Source organism: Pteronotus mesoamericanus, unplaced genomic scaffold, assembly GCF_021234165.1.
Source record: "Pteronotus mesoamericanus isolate MK-2021 breed Mesoamerican mustached bat unplaced genomic scaffold, CSHL_Meso_final scaffold_85, whole genome shotgun sequence".
Taxonomy (NCBI): Eukaryota; Metazoa; Chordata; class Mammalia; order Chiroptera; family Mormoopidae; genus Pteronotus; species Pteronotus mesoamericanus.
This window is the reverse complement of record NW_026555329.1, coordinates 19,209,695-19,224,906: the sequence shown is the minus strand read 5'-3', so window position 1 is coordinate 19,224,906 and position 15,212 is coordinate 19,209,695. Positions and strand designations below refer to the sequence as shown.

The 15,212-nt window shown below is 37.7% G+C and overlaps 1 protein-coding gene and 1 non-coding gene across 2 annotated transcripts in view; both read left to right on the top strand.

The window, feature by feature from the left end:
* Window positions 1-15,212, top strand: part of PPP1R9A (protein phosphatase 1 regulatory subunit 9A) — a 269,005-nt gene that overhangs the window by 57,634 nt on the left and 196,159 nt on the right. The window lies entirely within an intron of this gene.
* Window positions 11,741-11,884, top strand: LOC129063615 (U4 spliceosomal RNA). The gene has a single exon (XR_008528385.1). It is a non-coding gene; the product is annotated as a U4 spliceosomal RNA (small nuclear RNA).

The following is a 15,212-nucleotide window of genomic DNA, read 5'->3' as shown; positions in this document are numbered from 1 at the left end:
ACCTTTACCAAGCCACTCCCCTTACCCCTCTCACCCCGACTCTGGGGACCTGCTGACCCACTTTCTGTGCCTTGATCCTCATGTTCTGTACATTTTATATAAACAGAATCTTGCAGTATGTGGTCTTTTATATCTGGTTTCTTTTTCTTAACAAAATGTTCTCAAGGTTCATCTATGTTATAGCATGCAACAATGCTTTATGACTTTTTATAGCCATAAAAGTAATCACTTATGTAATCCATTATAGTGTGTGGACATACCATATTTATTTATCCATTTATTAGCTGATGAACATTTGGGATTCTTTCCGCTTCTTAGCTATTATGAATAATGCTGCTATGAACATTAATGTCCAAGTTTTTATAGGGACATAGTTTTTGTTTTTGGATGTGTATCTAAAAGTGTATAGTGTGTGTTTGAAAACATTCCTTTTATATTGTTAGAGGTAAATAATGTTCTGTATATAATGAACTAACATAAGGAAACATCTCTGAATAGTGAAAATGGGTTTTTTTAATCTTGGCTCTAGTGTTTAAACCACTTATATCTCCTATTTCTTACATGGCAAGTGAGAGATGAACTGAAAGATCTCTGTGGTCCATTTAAACTCTTAAACACTGTGAGTGTGTGTGCGCGCGCGCATGTGTTTCCTCATGCAACAAGTGTTTGTTAAGAATCTACTCTGTGGCAGATTTGTAGAAGGATTTGGGGACAGTGAGTCTTCAGAGGAGCTCAGATGCTAGTGGGAAGGTGGGGAGTGGGAACTCGTAAGTCAACAGTGCACGTGTGCAGAGGAGGGTGGCAATCACCGAACACTGGGGGGCCATTGAGGAGTTGGGGGAAGTCTGGGAAAATCTCCTGGTGGAAACGACACTTAAGCAATCCTCAGGAGTCAGCCAAGTGGATTAAGGGGTAAATGGCGTTTTATAACAAAAGCTACTTGGTAATCATTCATGCTTAAAATTTTGAGTAAATGAATTATTCAAGTTGACCAAGGAAGAAAAAGACCGTAACACATTTTTTTTCTCTTTTCTACTCATTGCCAGACTTCCTAGTTATTTTCTCATTGCAAAAGAATGTAAAACAAGCTGATTAAGCCTAAAATAACTTTTAACTCTATTTGAACTGTTCCAACCACCTTCAAAACTTACTTGAACTCTTACATGAACTTTTCTAGTCAACTTCAAAACTATTTAGGATCAGCATGAGAGAATTCAATTTTCTTTTTTTCAAGAAGGAATTAAATTTTATTTGTTTAATCATTTAATTTTTTAGTAGTGAATATCTCCTCCCAAGGAAATGCCCAGGAAACAGCCTTGGCTGAGGATCCCTAGAAGTGAAAGCCTCAGCGTGGAGTCATCTGGGCTAGGAGTGAAGGTCTGTATAAGCATGGCCAGCCTCCACCTGGGCACGGGGCAGGTGCTGGCTGAGCCCGAGTCTTGACCGCAATGTCAAATGTGTGGAGGGCAACTTTCCTCCACGAGATTTGCCTGATACAGCCTTTTTAGGGTCACTTTTGAGGCTCTTGGCCTCACCCCCTTTCTTTCTTCTGTTCTTCCCCTCTTCCCCCTCCCTTCCCCCTCCCTTCCACCCTTGGTCCCTCCCTCCCTTCCTTGAGATATAATTGCCATATAACACTGTGTAAGTTTAATGTGTGCAGAAGGTTTATTTCATACATATCTGTATTTCAGTATGATTACCATTGTTGTGTTAGCTAACACTTCTGTTGTGAGAAATTTAAGATCTAGTCTCTTAGCGACTTTGAGGAATATAATATGGTATTGTTAACTGTAATCATAATGCTGTGCATTCGATCTCTAGAACTTACACATCATCTAACTGGAAGTTTATACCCTTTGACATACATCGTCCTAATCTTCCCACCCCCCAGTCCCTGGTAGTCACCATTTTACTCTTTGTTTCTAGGAATTCAGCTTTTGTAGATTCTACATATAAGTGATGTCATACAGTATTTGTCTTTCTCTCTCTGACACACATATATACATACATACTGTATATATGTGTATATATAATGCACATGTACTGTATAAATATGTATATATACATATACTGTATATATGTGTGTATACATACATACTGCATGTACTTATATACGTATGTACACCTACTATATATACATATCTACAAGTCTACTGTATATACATGTATAAAACATACAATGCATACATGTAATTATGCATGCATACTGTATTGTGTGTGTGTGTGTTTAAAATACAAATACAGAGATGTTTCTGTCCTGACCATGACGACTGAAGCTCACACAGAAGATGACTATGGGATATGAATGACAACTCTTAATTTTAATTCATAATTCAGTTTTCTGTTTTTTCAAATATCCTTGGTTTTGTACATATTATTGCAGGGTGTTGTTATTCTAATTAGGCAGGTCTGTCTCTTCTAAGTTTGAGCTCTGTACCTGTGAATGGATAAGATCCATATTGATCTCAGCTTTCATGGTTTGTTACCTTGAGGCAAATCAAACATAGAGAAGAGAAAAGGGAAACTTCCTTAGATGAAGCAATACATCCTTAACTTATGCTGTTAAGATTTTTTTTTTTTTTTTGGTTAAAAAAAAATCTCTGGCAGCGACCTCTACCTTGGCCCTGGACTGAACTGATATGATGGCTCTTTGCGCAAATGTTTTCTCAACCTTCAATTTGTCACAAGTAACTAAGCATTATCCCATGAAGAACAGATTTATGATTTTTTAGCATTAGCAGAGTGGCTGGGATACTAACTTGTTCCAGCTGTGTTTCCTGAATTTGGTTTTTCTTCTCAGGAACTGACCTTTCTGAGCAAGAAGAAAATGATTGCCAGTTAAATAGATTTGCAAGAGGTGTACTGGGGTGGCCCTGAGGAAGATGACTCTGAAGATAGGTTTAGGACACCTGTAATCCCTTAGGCTTTGGATGATCTGAATGTCAAGTATTGCTAAGTCTTGGGGCCAAGTAGCTACATGTTACTGATAGAAATATTGAAGCAGAGAGATAGAGGCACTTGCCAAACATTTGTCCCATTCTTAATTTAATACACACTTCTGACTCCAAGTTTCTTGTTCTTTCTATTCTATCATAGTTACATAAAGACCTATGAAATGAATAGATTTTAATGGTGAGAAAATAGCTACTTCCTGGAAAGATAATTACTTTTAAAAATATAACCAGAAGTAGCAATTACTTACTACATTTTCTGAGTGCTTGTTATTTAAAACAATGGAGAGATTTTACTTCGTTCCCTTCTTTTGCCTTATGAAATTTTTGTCCCTTTTTATCATATGCTTTGAAAACAAGGAATCTTCACAAAACATAAAGTGAAAAATATATCCACTGCATTGTAAGATAATAATGTGTTTGTGTATTTTGGTTATTGTTGTTTACTAGGGTATTTTCTGCCTTAAATGATACATTTCTATAGTTACACAGGCCAAACTGCTTTTTAACCTAATGATGCGGAGTGTCGTACTGTACTGAAGATTGTCTTAGATAAGAGTAGCTTGAATAAAATCATGTTTTGGGGCCAACTGGAGTTAACTGCTTTAGTGTAGTTGGTGGGGCTTTGCGTGCTATATCTGGGATCTGTACATAATTAAAGGGGTAATAATGACCAATATTGACTATTGTTGAGTAAGAGAGGGAATTTTAAAAAGTGCCTTAGTAAGATTGTTGTCTAGGAGATGTGGGGTGAACAGAAGGTTAGAAGAATAAGCAGTTGCAATAATATGCTGTGTTGAGAGCTAAGTAGGGAGTTTGGGATTAAAGCTTTCCCATGAAGGATACCTAGATAAAAGAGGAGTGGGCATTACAGATTTTGGAGGGTGGTTGGTGGTGGAGCATGTCAGGCTGAAATGGCTATAATGACTGGATTGTATTTTGAGTGCGGGTTTGCGACTGGAGTAGAGGGTTCATGGGGGAGGAGAGAGAGGTAGGTTGGGATCAGATTAGCGAGGGTCCCCAAAATTAGGAAGGTGAGTTTTATTTATGGGGTGTAAGTCAAGACAAGTTATAGAGCAAAGAAAACAAAAAAGCATTTTAGAAATTTCAGTTTGAGAAGTTGTTGTCCCCATTTAGGAAGTCGAATCTGGTTTTAGGATCTTGGACTCTGGCAATTATAGGATTTAACAGAGGAAGGATGTGGTATTGGATGAACTGAGTGAGTTAAGTCTAAATATAAGGTGTAAATTCTCAAACTTTAATGTGCATTAGACTCACCTGAGGAGCTTGTTAAAAATTCCCAGATAACACTCTTTGAGGTTCTGATTTCAGAAGGATGGTAGAGTACTTTTCTACTCTAGGTAATTCCAATGTTAGCGGCAAACCAGTTCCCCGCCAGAGATCCTGATCACAGAGGAGGAAGTAGAAATGAAGGGAGTGATTCTGTGAGGCAGATGGTGAGTCTGGGTTTGGACAGGTTGAGTGTGATCTCTGTATGCCACAATGAGTTTGATGGCAGAACATCCAAGTGGAAAGAGCTCTTATAAAATTAGGTTTTTGCACTGAAGAGAGTGTGTCTGTCTGGCTGTGAGAGTGAATGGCGTATCTAGAGGAAGGGTGTTGGACAAAGAGCAAGAGTATGACCTTTCTTCTGATTAATTTACCTCAGAAACACCAGGGCACTGATGGATCTCTTTAGTAAGGTCAGCCCAACAGAGCTTCATTCTTGTTTTTCTTCTAAAGAACATTGACATTTCTTGTTTTGTTTTCTCAGCTCCTGGGAAATACATAAATGTCTTTGGCAGAGTCAAACTGGTCTTGACATAGTGAGCAGCATTTTCAACCACTGAAGACAGTTGTTTCAGCTACTCAGTCGAGGCACATTAAAATAATTCATAAATAAGTAAAGCACTGTTAATTATTATAGCACTAATATGTGACAATGTCCGTGACTTATTTGGCTCCATGCCCTCTATTCCTTACCTATTTCCAATGCTTATTCTAGGCATTGAATTCTTATTATGTTAATAGTGTCTGAAATATCCATATTTATGTGTGATTCTCAGTCTATATTTTTAGAAACCCCAGCAAGCTTTTCTGATCATTTTAGCCTATATTTTGAAATTCTCAAAAATTAATTCTAATTTTTCTTATTTTGGAAAACAAACTGTATGGGGCAGGGGAACCCAAAAACCCAGAATTTATTTATAAAAAATTGTGTATTCATTCTTACATGTTTAAACTTCAGTCACCTTCAAAGTACTCTCCATTTGAAAAGTATGTTTTTCCACTGCTCAAAACAGTTTTTGAACTTGTTGATTTTGATGCCTTCTAGTGCTTCTGACTTTTTCCCCTGTTGCACATCAGCAAAATGTTTCCTTTTGAGGATTTTTTTCACCTGGAGAAACAATAAAAAGTCTCCTGGGGCAAGACCGGGTGAATAGGGAGGGTGGGGTACAGGGGTCATGCCATTCTTGGTCAAAAATTGCTGAACACAGCGTGGTGAGGCAGCTGTGCTGGTAAATCACCCATCATGAAATGGGCAAATGCATTGAAAGGTCTTCAGAAAAATTCACTGAAGCCAAACACAGCCTCTCACAACAACGCCAGCAGGTGCACTTATACAGAGGGGTTCCTAGATCACTCACCTAGCGGGGGAAGCCTGTACTACAAGGGGCCTGCCCTCCAGAAGATAATTCCAGTACTGTTCAGAAGAGTCTGGGTATATAAGTTATCCTGGTCTCTAAGTAAAATAAGTAGTGACATTGTACATCAGCTCCTAAATTGATATGAATCATCATGATAAAGGAGTTTAGTGTAGTCTATTCATAAAGGCAGAAAAGTAGCCTGGTAGCTTGAAGCCTTTCTTTTGGCTTTGCTGCAGATTTTATACAACGTAAGCAAACTCATTCACCTCTGGACCAGCTGGAGGTCTTTGAAACGGCGCCATCTGAGTGGAGGAGGCCTAATACAAAGTGACTTATTCTTAAACATATTCACAAATGCCACGGGCCAAATGGAGTCCCATGAAACCTAACCTATATACAGATAGTTTCCAGCATACGAGCCAGTTGTGTTTCAAAAGTTTATGTGTAAAGCAGCTGTTTGGAACTCAGAACACATTTTTTTTCTGTCTTACTGAAAGTGTATAAAAAATATTGGCCATGTTCCCAGGCCAGCTCACAAGTCTTTTTAACCCAAAATGTACCTTAAGTTTTAACTACAGTTTTACCTCATTAAGTGGATATTTTTGTTTCTGTGGGAAGATACGTTCCTAATCAGTTTGAAAGAAATCGGTTATGTTTGATTAGCTGGGTTAGGGTCTTCTCAGATGTCACTGGTCAAGCTTGCAACCAGTGCATATATTAACTGTACACTCGTAAACAGCAATCGCCTCCCCATAAAAAGGCTTCTTGTTAGGTTATTCATGCCCTCAGTGATTACTGTTTTAGAAAGATAGCTTTTTTCTTCTCTGTTCTCTTCTCTCCAGATGTAGTTGCATGTTCGTAAATCAGGGGTTGCCTGTCACAGACTTTGCTATAAAGTGTCTAGCCCCGCCTCTGTTTCATAACCAGCATTAATGAATAGGGTTAATCCTTTCTTTCTTAAACAAGGCTTGTGAGGGCTTATGATGTAAAACTTGTTTGGGAAATTATCTGTTATCTGGCAAGGATGATGATGATTGGTGGTAACCAGGGCAAAAAACTGAAACACCTACTAAATTTCAATGACATTGAGAGAGCATTGTCTGTTATTTTGGGTTTAAATGCTTTGAACTTTGATGAGCCATCCATAATAAATTATCTCTATATAATTAACATGTTTTATTCTTAATCCATATTTTGTTTTAACTGTTCATGATTGGCATATATGTATTCGTTAAATGAAAGGGGCCCTGGAAAAGAAGGATTAAGTGGTTTCAGGTTCAACCTTAAGGACTGTTTTACCTTGATGGGATTGCCCTTGTTTTGAGTGGAATCGAGGATCTGTAACTTCTCATTCATTCACTTAATTATTCCCTCCGTGTGAATTTTTCAAGGCTCTCTTCTAGGTACTGGGGCTACTGCAGTGATCAAAACAGACATGGTCCCTTCCCATATGTAGTTTATTATATTCTTGCTGGGAGTACAGAGAATAAACAATAACTGAATAAGTAAACATATAGTGTGTCTTTGTATATTGTGAAGGTAGATCCCACTTGGCTAACAGATTAGTTGTATATGAGAGTCAAAGATATGGGCAGAGAGTCAAAGATATGGGCCTAAGCAACTGGAAGCATGTTACTTCCTTACTATGAGGAAGACTGCAGGAGGTGGGGGCTTGGAGGCGCTCACGTGGGTCAAGAATATAGTTTTAACATATTAAATCTGATGTACCTGATAGGCATTTACATCGATATATTCAGTGGAGAATTCAGCAGGAAAGTCTGAGTTGAAGATGGAAACTTGGCAGTTGTCACTAGACAATGGATTTAAAAGAGGAAAGGTCCATGTGTGAGCCCTGGAGTACTCCAAAATTGAGAGATTGGAGAGATACAGAATAAGCAAAGGAGACGAGAAGAGTAGACAGTGAACGTAAGAACCAGGATTGCTGGTGCCAAGTTAAAAAATGTTTCAAGAAAAAGGGAACGATCAATTCTGTTAAGTATTGCTGATAGTACAACTAATATGAAAACTGAGCATTGATTGAGCAACACTGAGGACATTGGTGACTTCTGACAAGTCATTTTCACAGGAAGTGGAGACAAGCCTGTATGGTGTTGGGAAATGCCCCGTCTGGTTTCAGGAACTGTAGTGCCGCCAACAGGCGAGAGGGCCCCAAGGCTGGAGCTAATCAAGGAGGCCTTGGGAAAACAGGCCACTGAAGAGACAAAACCTGTCCCCCTGGCAGGGGTGCAGCCCCTGCCTCCCTTATATCACCCTGCTTGACACTGAAGGATGGCTGGTTAGTCAATGACAGGTAAGACCTCTTGATGGCAGTGGCAACCTAAGACAGGCACAGCCTCATGGGCATCAGGGAAGAACTTGTGGGACATGGAAAAAGGGCAAAAAGACACCCTCAACCCATGGCTTTGATATGGCCAGGGTCCTCATTCTCTCTGAAAGGAGTCTCCTTATCTCTTGGCGGCTCTGATCCCCTGGCTGGCTCAGGTTTGAAACAATATTGGAGACAGCCCTAAACTGGATCTGGAGGTTCCCAGGGGAAATCAGGCCTAGAAGTAATTTCTTTGAAGCATGCTTTGTTGTCCCTTCAAAAGCTATTGACAACCAGCTCATGCTGGGAAGGTATGCATGCTCATACATTAATTGCAGATCCTGACCCTAAACCATTTGGCTCTTTTATGTTTGCTCTCATGTTTACTCGTCTCCTCTCAGACCTGTGTAAGTTGGTGTGTTCCTGCCATTTGTTTTCGTCAAAACATCATCTATTCTCTGTAAACATTAACAGACTGCTGTAATGAGATCACCTGTATATTCCTACTACCTAGCCCCACTGATAACACTTTCAATAAAAGCCATTGGACACAGGCTCGGAGCCTTCTCCACTAGAGGGAAGTGCCACCCATTTCCCCGGCAGACAGAGAAGTATCTGGGATGACTTATTTTATTTCACCCATCCGTGACGACCCTGGGACAGGTTCTGTGGGAGCAGAGCCCGGCTCCACCTCTGTATGGGGTGGGTTCAGGAGAGAACCTAAAGGAGAGAAATGATACAGGTATGTAGACAGTTGACAGTGAGTTCTAGAGGGCATAGTTGCAGTGTTTCAGGCTTTGAGGAATGATGGGAAATGGGACCAGATCAGGCAATAGGGAGAGCATTCTGGGCGCAAGAGACCAGGTGGTGAAGGGGGATTTGCCTCCTTGAGCTTCTTGTGGTAACTGATGTGAAGTGGAATAAAGGACATGATGCATTTAGCCCCGGTAGACAGCAAAGTAGATTATGATGCAAAGCCAATGAATGTGGAGGGACAGAAAATTGGGTGTCTGGCCAATATCACCTACAGTTATAGGTTGTAGCCTTGACCTTAGCCAGTAAAATGACTTCTTACAGGACATTTTGCTAAGGAATAGTTTAGGAAAGTAAGGTGCGCCAGTTTACCTGAGCTGTCATATATTTGTAACTCCAGATCAAATTTTTAGGTTTTTTAGCCATAAATTTCATTAATTTCAGTTTAATAATGGTCAGGCATATACCATGTATCTCAATCAGTGAGCTGTTGCAGGACAGTGTTGCTATGAATCAGCGTCGTGTCACATGAATTTTGTTGGAGGTCTGTCAATGGGATGTGTGGTGTGAGTGTATCGCTGTTATATTTGTACAGAAGATAACAAGCACTAATGTTACATGCTCTTTAGCAAATAGATGCAAAGGATTGACAGTAATTTTAGGTTATTCCTTGATAATGTGGACCTAATTTTTTTTTTTACAGGCCTTTTTATTTGACCTGGCAGTTACTTGTAATCTGTTATTATCAAGGTCACCTCATGGAAGAGCTCTGACCACTTATTGAACCATGTATAGGTATTACCTCTTAATTTTCCACAGGGTGTAAGTATCCGTGGAGGCTTAGGTGGAAGAATAAGATTTGTTACCTAGTTCTGGTTTGTAGTGGTAACTGTAGGCTTACCATCTATGACGTATGGCCAGTTATTTAACATACTGGAAGTCCAAGTCTAGCTTGATAGGTATAAATCATAATTACCTAATAAGAGGGAAAGTTGTGTATAATTCATATTGGTTGACAACACAAAAAATCATTATCTTTTGGCTTCAGAATACCTTTTAGTATTTGTGAAGACTGAAATAATGTATGTGAAAATTAATACTTGTGAAGAACCATTGGTATAATTGTCCATTTCAGTGTTTTTACAAAAAAATTGACCACAATTTATAACTTATGGTAAGGATTTATTCTACTTCTAACCCAGTGCATAGACTTGCACATTTATGTGAGTGCACACATATATGTTAACAGTTATAATATGTAATACATGATATATTAATACTTAACCTTTACATCATACAGTATATTAGAATGTTTCTATTCTAATTAATTAAAAATATTGTCCATGAGCTAAATTGATTTCATAGCCCATTAATGCGTCATGATTGGCTAGTTGAATAACCCTGGCCTTGTTGATCTCCAAGATGCCCCATGGCCATAGGACGTTTTACTGCAACAGGATACACAAAAATAACTTTCTTCCTGATTCTCATGAGCATGATGGTAAAAGTATTAAATATTTACTTAAAGCCCACTGATCCTAAGAAAGTGACCTTCGCCATCAGATAATTTAAGAAATGCTGATGATAGAATCATTTATTCATACAACTAATCTTTATTAAGTGGCGATTGTGTGTCAGATTCTGAACTAACCCCTGGGCATCCTAAGGTGAAAAACCAGAGGCTGTCTTTCGCTCCAGCGAACTTCCAGTGTAGTAGAAGTGAGTACATATTTATAAGTTGTTATAGTTATAATAGAGAATGATGGGAGATGGTTGCTTGCTCACAGTTTTTAAACCACCTCATTTATATGTAGTTGAAAGGATGAAAGTGGGAGGTAGAAGGCGAGGTTTTTGGTTAGATCCTATTTCACAGGTATGGTGCTCTCTTCTCTACATCCCCTCTTAGGCAGGAGGTGTAATGTACAATTTGCTAAAATCTTATTATGAAAGATAATTTTCTTTTGGTCATTTTTTTCACTTTGTATTACAGATCATTTTCTTTTGGGATTTTGTTTTTTAACTTTGTATTATGGATAATATTCTTTTCAGCTTCCAGTTTCTGTTTAGTATTTTCAAATAAAATTCTCATCTTAGATAGTTTACTATACTTAACTTATATTTATAATTATATATAGTGTATATATTCTAATACCAATAATTTTCTATTTATAATTTTTCAACAATGATGTCCATATTTCCACTCCAATCATGAAGAAAAATTGAGGTTGTTACAAATTGTTACTATAGAGGAGGGTTTCTTATGAATGAATGTTTCTCTAAGCTGCTGTCTCTTTCTGTATATGAAATGGAATCGTAAAATTTTCATATCTTCCAATTTAATTCTGATAGCGGATGGTATTGCCATGGGTGGATGTATGTGAGAAACTCTTGAGATAAGTGAGATACTAAAGAAGACTTGACATGTGGGAGGAGGGGACGTGGTAGCCCTGTTCCGACTTTCAGTGAATTAGGAATGGTACAGTTTTTTAAAGCTTTGGAAACTAGCTTGAGATCAGCAGGTAGAAAATGCAATGGGTCAAAATTTGATGGATAAGGGAGAAAACTTTCTACCCCTTTTTTAAATTGAATAATATTGGATGTGTTAAAGAGGTTGTTTAAAGGTTGTGCCCTACTTTTACCACTACTGGTACCTTCTTTTTAGTTAAATCTGTAGTCTGTTCCTCAGGTTCTAGAAGGACCTGGTCTGTTTTCTTTCCTTACCCCAATATTGTCCACTTGATTGCATGCTCTCCTACAATAAAATAATTAAAATTATTATCACAATGGAGTAAAATATTGATATCCAGAGGTGAAACTCATAATTCTGACTTTTGGAGAGGATGTATATCTTTTAAAAATGATGGTTCTAGTTTTAGATATTTTGATATGCCTTTCTAGAAATAGGATTTTTAAACCTAGCTTTGGCTGTGACTCTGCTGATTATCCAGCAAAGAAACAATATTTCAGACTTCATTGTTTAAAGAAAAAAAATTGTAAATTCAGTGTAACTACAAAAATAGTTGAAGATTTGGAAATTAACTACTATTAAGAAAGTAGTATCCAGCTTTGCGCAGTGGCAGTATCGTAGCCAATGAGGTTTATCTGAGGTGCGATTATTGCTAATTGAAAACTTTTCCCAATACCCCGCCATGACGGCTTGAAATATAGTCGTCGGCACTGGCGTTTTTTAACAGTCTCTGTGGAGACCGCGAAGGAAGGGAGGGAGGGAGGGAGGGAGGGAGGGAGGAAGGAAGGAAGGAAGGAAGGAAGGAAGGAAGGAAGGAAGGAAGGAAGGAAGGAAGGAAGGAAGGAAGGAAGGAAGGAAGGGAGGGAGGGAGAGAGAGAGAGAGAAAGAGAAAGAGAAAGAGAAAGAGAAGGAAGGAAGTATCTTAGCTATTGTGGGGATTGCTTGAGGGAGTCGGGGGATGGTGCTGTATGGAGGGGGACAAAGTAGGAAAAATTGGGACAACTATAATAGCATAATCAATAAAATACAATTAAAAAAGACAAAGTACTGTTATTCCTTTTGAATTAAGCATGACAGCAGGAGAAGAAGCCTTTTCTCCAATAAAAATCAAGACATGATCATATACTTTGAGTTAGTGGGCCTACTTCTCAAAATGTATCCTACATAAATAAACCCAAAAAGAAGGGAATTTTTTTTGTAGCAGTATTTACATTAGTGAACATACATATCCATATATACACATGCACACAGACATATATACATATATATTTCCTTATCCTAAAATATAACATTTTAGGTGTCTTCCCTGAATCTTATACTAAGCAATTATTAGAAGTAGTATATTTGTTATAGCAACATGGGTCCTATAAAAATATTTAACACAATGAAGTTTATATACCACTTATGTATAGCCATTTTTTAAATTCTCAAAAAATGCCCTTGTCTTTTGAAAACATTTAGAAAAATGTTTTCCCTTTTGACTTCTTTGCTGCCTTTTACATCAATTGCTCCTTACTTAGAATTCTAGCTTTATTGTTATAAAACATTGTCCTTTGAAGTGCAGCTTTCTTGTATCCTAATTTATTTAATATCCTAGCTTAAAGGTGAGAAAACATTCTTTTGTGTATAAGTTTTTGTTTGTTGGATTTAAAAAGTAGCTAATACAATAAAAACTTGCAATTGGGTCAGAGGTTCATTACTCTTAACACTTTTGGGCAGGAGGCCTAGGAATTTGTCATCTGTGTTTCCAGATGGGAAACTCTTACCTTTTGATATTTGATCTTCATTAATACTAAAATACCAGAAAATTTTGTTAGAAGCAGATGTTGAGAATATGTAGATGTAATCCAAATGTGTATATGGCAACTCTGGAGGAAGTAATTCAATTAAAACAACAACAAAATCAAGAATATTTAAGACCCTTTATGATTTGATGTTAGAATTTTTTGTATCTTCTCGTATTCTAGTATTTATTTTAGACATTTGTAATTTAACTACTGAAGAGGAGCCTATCCAATTTTTAAAGTATTGCTGGATAAGAGGCCAGCTCAGTGGCTTTGTAAGTTTTTTTTTCCTTAACGTTTCACATGGTAACACTGTGTATTTAAGTAATTAGTGAATTGGAGAGATTGAGTCAGTTTCCAGCAGATCTGATTAGATTACAAAGCCAGGCTAAACAATTCTTTTTTGCACATAAAAAACAGTGTTTGAGCAGTATCTAAATTATGTAGGTAATTCTTTCTGTTACAGTCTCTTAACCTTTGTTGAAAATAGTGGAAACGCGAAATAAGAAACTTACGCTACTTTATAAAAAATGAGCAGAAAGTGGAGTGATGAATAGGCAGAACACAGGATTTTTAGGGCAGTGAAAAACTGCACGATATTATGATGGATATATATGACTATACGTTTGCCCAAACCCTTAGAATGAACACCAAAGATAAACCCCAAAGTAAACTGTGGACTTTGAGTGATGATTATGTGCTATTGCAGGTTTATCCTTGGTAAAACTTGTTTATTCTGGTGAGTGGTATTGGTAGTGGGGAGGGCATGGCTGTGTGAGGGCTGGGGGTATGTGGGAAATCTCTGTACTTTCTTCTCAGTTTTGTTGTAAACCTAAAACTGTTCTGAAAACAATAGCCTAAGGTCAATAAAAGACTAGAATCAACTAACAAGGGAGGATGTACACTATAGAGTCCTTTTCTTTTTCTTTTCCACTGGAGCACAGTCATCTCTTTTCTTCCCCCTCCTTCCCAGTTCCCTTCCAGTGGTTTACCATAGCACTTGCTCTAAAAGTAGTGATCACCTTTACAACAAACCATCCAAATGATTCTGATACACTCTACAGTTTTTGAACATAAGTTGAAAAAGGCTCTGTTTGATCCATTGTAAGATGTGCTTCATAAAACATTTGATTCATCAAAATATTAAAAACTTTAATTGAAGATCTTTTAGTAGGGTATATCTTAAATTAACCTTTTCACACATAATAAAATGTGTCTCATAATTCGATAAGGACCCAGTTTTAAGGGGCCAAGTAGTGTAATGTAAAGGGCACTGAATTTAGGAGGTCAGGCCGGGTGGTTTTGCAGGAAGTACTTTGCAGACTTTGTAATTCACAGTGGTGGTGGGAAGACAAAGATAATGCAGTAAGGCTCTTGTAAGGACAGGAGCTTGCTTTTGGGATTGCCGCTTTCTCAAGTATAAAACCTGGATGGTAGAGCCAAGTGATACCCAAGGTCTTCTTAAGCACTAACATTGTATGGTATTTTGGGTATTGTACAGTAGAAATCATTAAGCGTATGCTAAATTGTAGTTGTTCGCCACCTCTCTTTCTTGTTTTCCCCTTTGGTTTTCAAAGCCTGGTTGATTATTGTTTCTTCTTTTAAAATAACTTGATTGAGGTATAGTCAACATCCCCCAAAATGCACATGTTTAAAATATAACATTTGGTGACCCTCCCCCTTCTTTGTTTCAATGTCACTGGTTCTATTTTGCTTGCTTATTTGTTGATTAGCTTCCACGTATAGGTGAGATCATATGGTGTTTGTCTTTCACTGTCTGGCTTGTCTCACTTAGCATAATGCTCTCCAGTTCCAGCCATTATGTCATGTATAAAGGACCCATGGACAAAGCCAAAGAGGGGAAGGATGGAGGGTGGGAGGTGGGTAGGGTAGAGGAAAGTGGTGGCAAGAAAATGGAGACAACTGTACTTGAACAACAATTTAAAAGAGAGAAAAAAATAAATAGATGAAAAGTAAAATAAAATAAAATAAAATTTCCCCAAGTTTAATAAATTAAAAAGATTAAGTATAACATTTGGTAAGTTTGAACATAATGTATACTCACCACAGCAAAGAAGATAATGAACGTAACACCACATCCAAAAGTTTCTTTGAGTCCCTCTGTAATTTCCCTGTTCTCACCCCAGACAACTACTGAGATGCTTTCTGCCTTTGAAGATTAGTTGCATTTTCTAGAATTTTACATAAATGGAATTATAGAGTATGTTGTACTCTCTTTTGTATGGCTTTTTGAAGTGCACATATCAATTCTTCGTTCTTTCT